Raw genomic sequence first — 5,660 nt, 5'->3', positions numbered from 1 at the left:
GGAAGAACGTGTGCTGCAGTGACCCACCTGTGAGGTAAGTGCTGGTTTTTAACTGTGCCAAAGGCCACCACTAACTGGCCAGATGGGGCAATAGGGGCCAGGTAAAAGCACCAGCACGCCCTGCACCTCACCTTCCTCAGTAAGACGACATCAGCCAAGGGAACATGCAGCGTCCCCAGCCAGGATGGTACAGGCTTGTCTGTGCTATTAACAATGTTTGGCTGCAGGAATTGGCTTGAGAGGCAAATGAGGAGGGCAAGTCCTGTAATTCCCAAGGCATGGGAGTTTCTGCTAAAATAAGTATCACCATGGGTGTGCCCCAGCTTCTGCCTGGGGTTGGGATGAGTCTAACGTAGCTCTGCTGGCAGCAGCCCAGACTGGAAGACTGAACAGGTAGGTGTAGTTGGTAAATTCAGTGTTACCACTTACGAGTCCCGAGTGCCTTCATTAATTTTTTTTATATTAGTGCCTTATAAAGAAGATTACACTACAGAGGCTAGGATCTCTCTTTTGAAGGAAATTCCCTTTTTGTTTTGTTTTCTTCTTTGATAATGTCTCAAAACTGGCCAAATAACTCCAGAGCCACAACGTGTGTGACTAGGCTATGCTGTGGTCTGAGGGAGACAGGAGTTAATGGAGATAGATAGAAGCAACTGTCACTTCTTCTAAGGTGTTAGCATCTAAGCCTATTTTGTAGTTGTCCCCTTTTAAATCTTTAACAATGTCTTAATGCAGCATTGCTAGATTATGAACACAGGTGTTAATATTGAAGACAGCTTTCCTGAGGAATGTCCTGGCTTGAGAGCTTTCTGAGGAGTCACAGAAACACAAGACTCCTACAAAAAAATAAAATATATGGCAACCTTCTTCTAGTTCCTGCTGTCTTTGTTTTTCTTGTTCAGGCCTTCTTCGGGAAATAGGTATCAATGACGGATGCATTATAAAGCCTACCTTGCCATTTAAAACCTAATTTATTTGGCCTGCTTTATTTATTTACTTATAAGGAGGTACAGGAAAAGCAAAACAACACCAAAGCTACACAAACTGTAAGAGCATGGGGTAGAGAAAGAATGAAAACTGGACAACAGCATAGAATGTGGTAGCTTAAAAATATTTAAAGCTTTATGTTAGAAGGCTGCTATTCACACAAAATGCAGGTGTTCTTTGTTATAAATTTCACCACTCAAAAGAATATGCTCCAATTGGAATTTTATTAATTTCAGCAAGTAAGGCAAAAGCAAAACAGCGCTGGGTGACAGGGGAGTCTCCGCCCCGCCAACTGCCACACATCCCCGATTTCCACACCCCCTTTTATACAGTTCTGGCTCCGGCTGCTGCGTCTGATTCGCCGTCTTCTGCACACGTGTCTGTTGTCACTAGGGGTTGTTCTCTGCCTTTTGGTGGTTTCTTGCGGGTTCTTGCGACTCCCTGGAACTTAAGCAAACTCAGTAATCGTGCAACTTCAACAGTGACTAACCACACCCTGGGTTTTAGTGAACAAACACCAAATTGTTGATTACATTCTTCACCCTTTTCATCAGCACTGTCAAGTACAGTGTCTCTCCTTTAAAGTAGAAACACAAATCAAAACAACAGTTATGATAAATATAAAGCCTGTTTATGCAAATAACTGTAATCAGCTGGCTGTGATGTAATGGAAATTACATTACATTACTGTTTATGTGCAATACTTGGCAGAGTTTTACAAAAAGAGAAATCTTCCTTAACTCCCCATAGCCTCTGGTGAAATGGTAGGACCAGAGCGAAAGACAGGACATGGTGGCAGAAGTAGGAGCCTTGGAGTTAGATCTTAAGCTATTGTAACATCTCCAGTCAGCCAAGCAGAGAGGAGGAGACTGGTGGAAGCAGATGTGATGAGTGACCTGGATTTCTCCCTGATTACACCTTCTCCAAAGACACCCACCATAGCTACCAAAAAACAATAATACCAATTAAGCTGAGAAAGCCACCTCATTAGAGGAGATGACAGTGTACACTGTACAGCTGTGTGACAGTTACTACTTCTTGCTGCTCGCATTGAAATAATTTTCAAGAAAGTGTGACAAGAGCTCCTTGAAGGAGTTGAGTAAATTCCAGCCACTGGAACAAGGTGGGTATGGGTCACTTTTCATAAAGTGATGCCCTTAGTGGCTCTTTGAGACAAGTATTTTGCTGTGGTACAGCATGTACCAAAGCCCAAGTTTTCACACTCAGAATTAGCAGCAGGGCTCCACTGACATTGTCAGCAGATACTCTCCTTTTCCCATGTTCGTAAATGCAGTTATGGGATATTTTGCTTTTCTTCTTGGAGGGCGAGGGAGAAGGAACTAGAGGAATGGGAAAGCAGCTTAAAACCCCAAATGACTGAAGGAGCCAGAGTCAGTTTAATCTGAAGAGTGGTGTGGTTTGTTGCTGCTGTACAATTTCAGGACCCCCACTGAAGTCAGTGTGTCAGGGGCATGACTCTGCAAGGTCTCAGTTCTGGTGTCCCCACACAGGCATCTCAACAGCTTTTGTTCAATACTGTAGCCTCATGTATTTCATGAAGTAAATACAGGATGACTAGGGAGCAAGTGAAATATTCCAAGTACTGCGACAAAGAGCTCAGAAAAGACTTCAATGTGTTGTGTCTGCTGAAGCTTCTTCAACTCCTGAGCCTCTATTTTGGGCTCAGTGCTGCAGCTGAACTTCACAAACCTCGATCACCATACTAATGTGCTAAAATGTGTGGTTTTTAAACTGCTGAAGAATTAACATCTTTGACAGATATTTCTCAGTATCACTTTTGGCACAGAAGAAAAAAAAAAACCTCTCCACATTTCCCGACTGAGGGTTAGGCCGACGGTTGTCAATGACTTTCTGCATGCACCGGCATGGCACAGGGAAGCATAAAGCCATAAGGTATTTGATAGGCAACAGTTCTGCAGCTGCAGGTGTCCTACTGCAAAGTAAGTTCGCTCCCCAAGAAGACACTGCAGCCCAACAACCTGGTACTTGCAGTTCAGATGCATCACTAGAAATTAAAGTTAGTGTGACAGGGTACCTATATGACCAAAGTCCATATAACCCAAGTCAGATGCACATTTTGGAGAATGCCATTTCCAGCTGAAAAAATATGAACTGTCTTGAAATGAAGTGGCCATCTACTCAAAATTTTCAAGCTTAAAATACACAGAACAGCTTTATTATAACGAGTATACTCAAAGAACATGATAGAGAGGAGAAAGAGATTTGTAAAATTCCTCCAAAACAGTTAATCAGCTCCCTGTCTACACAGAACTAACCCTGAGTGTCTAAAGGAATGTGGTTTATTTATTTTGTAGCGGTTTTGCAGTACTCATACTACAAAGCCTTTTAAAAAGTAGTAATTGTTGTTTATCTCAGAATGGCCTAGGCTGGAAGGGACCTTAGAGATCATCTAATCCAACCTCCCTGTCATGGGCAGGGACACCTCTCAACTAGATCAGGCTGCTCAAGGCTCCATCCAACCTGGCCTTGAAAAACTCCAGGGAGCGGGCAACCACAACATCTCTGGGCAATTTATTCCAAAGTCTTGCCGCCCTTGTACTGAAGAATTTCTTCCTCAGATCTAATCTAAATCTATTTTCCTTGTTTATAAAACATTACTTTGTAGTTCTTGTATTAGCTCTTTGCTTTCTGCATCTTGTATGCTAGGCTGAAACTTTGTATAGAATGACAAATTGTAGAGGCACACAAGAGTGATTAGAAGCAAAATTATTCATGCTATTCTTTTTAAAACTGAGGTCATCGCAAACTTAACCTATCTGCAGCTTAGTGCATGAAAGCACAATAAAGGATTATGCAGAAGTACTGTTGCCACATTAGCTTCCCTGTTTTACCCAATTTATTTACTTTCAGTGCCTGACTTGATGGTGAGGGAAAGAAAAGAGTAGGATGCACTAGGGCTACATTTTGTGAAAAGGGCCTTTTGCAACAAGACTTATTTTGCGTGACAGTTCTCGTAAATCCCACCTTCATTGTCTGCTCTCATCAAAGCAGTAGTCTGCGGAACTGCAACTCAAGGGGACAAAGCAGTCAGCCCAGTGACCTTGGTCTCACCAGAGGGAAGCAAGAAGCCAAAGCCATGAGGTTGCACGGAAACACATTCTCAGATGTTTTCCTTTTCTCATAAAGATACCTTAAAGTGTTTTTTCCCCAAACAGCATGAGCAGGCTGCAGATAGATCAATGACAGCTGCATTAATAGAATGTGAACTTTAAGGAGAGGCAAGCTACTGTACTCTCATAGAATGAGAAGACATGGCAGGGAGACAGTCTTCTTGTAAATAATAATAATTAAAAAACAGAAACAAAGAACAATCAGGTTTTAGAGAAGAAATACATTTAGGAGCTTTAAATCTGTGTAAGTGACATTTTGCCAGCTTTGTTTTAAGAAGTGAAATTATAATGAGACATTAGTAAGGTTTTCCTCATCCCAGCCTCCACAAGAAAAGGGTACCCAGTGCAGTAGCTTTTAATAGAGTACACACCTAGTTTTCTGGCTTTGGAAAGGGTGTTGTGCTTTGACAAGTTCTCATGTGAACCAAACTAAACATTGCAGGAGTTGAAGTTTTCCTTCAAAAACCTGGACAGTAAGTTTAGGTGTTGTCCTAAAATCCAAAGTTTCACCCTACCAACACATACCACTTCAACTGCACGTGAAACAGTAGAGGTGATGATACGAGCATGACACGTTCTTTCAAGCACATTTCAAATTTTGTTTCAAGAAGTTTATATACAGAATCCAGAGAACTGTTCCGATACTGATGCATGCCATGTATCCATGATTGGAAGCTTATTTTTTTTTTCTTCAAGACATAATTTATTCTATACAGTTGTTCATCAGCAGGTCATGCATTTCCCCCATGTGCCACCTTTACCAAATCACTGCCATAAACAAAATTTTAACAACTGATCCATAGTTAAGAATCTCTACTGAAACTTGTCAGTCCACAATTCAATATTCTGAGTCAATTTTAACAAGTATGCTTAAGTTTATGGAGTTCAATGCACAACAAAGTGTACGTTGTTCTTAATCAAATTTAAGTATTTTGAAAATACAGAGCTAATTCACTAGAACCGCTGCAGAATGAAGGTATTTAAGGAGAGTATCACCATGTCCGTCACCCCCGCCTCTTCAATGTTTCAGAAGTTTTTTAGATAATTAGAGAAACTGATGTAAGACCTTTTGAGTTAAAAAAAAAACAACCTAGAAAACCTGAACTTATTAAAGAAGTCTCTTGAAAATCATTTGAAGAGGATATAATTTTTAAGCTTCCCAGTCTGTGGCTATAAGTAGAAAGCAACTGTAAACTTCACACAGAACAGTGAAGTGATGTTCAACATTTGTGTACCGAAAGCTTAAGTAAAGTCCTAACCTCAGTCAGCAACAGGATCCTCCGTGTAACTAGTGTGCTTTTAAAACATGTTACAGCAGAAACCACCCGACTCGCAGAAGCTAGATTTACTCCTAGGAACAAACACTGCAGATTCATCCACTTCCCTCCAGAAACAACATTTTAAGGAAGTTTAAATATCTACCAGCAATATTATCCGCTGAGACATAAAATATAAAAGCATGTTGTAAGATGTTTTACACCACAGCCTTAGGTTTAACAAACAAAAACACCATGGCTTCAG

The sequence above is a fragment of the Apaloderma vittatum genome, unplaced genomic scaffold, assembly GCF_000703405.1.
Source record: "Apaloderma vittatum isolate BGI_N311 unplaced genomic scaffold, ASM70340v1 scaffold39022, whole genome shotgun sequence".
Taxonomy (NCBI): Eukaryota; Metazoa; Chordata; class Aves; order Trogoniformes; family Trogonidae; genus Apaloderma; species Apaloderma vittatum.
Note: the sequence above shows the minus strand (reverse complement) of the source record.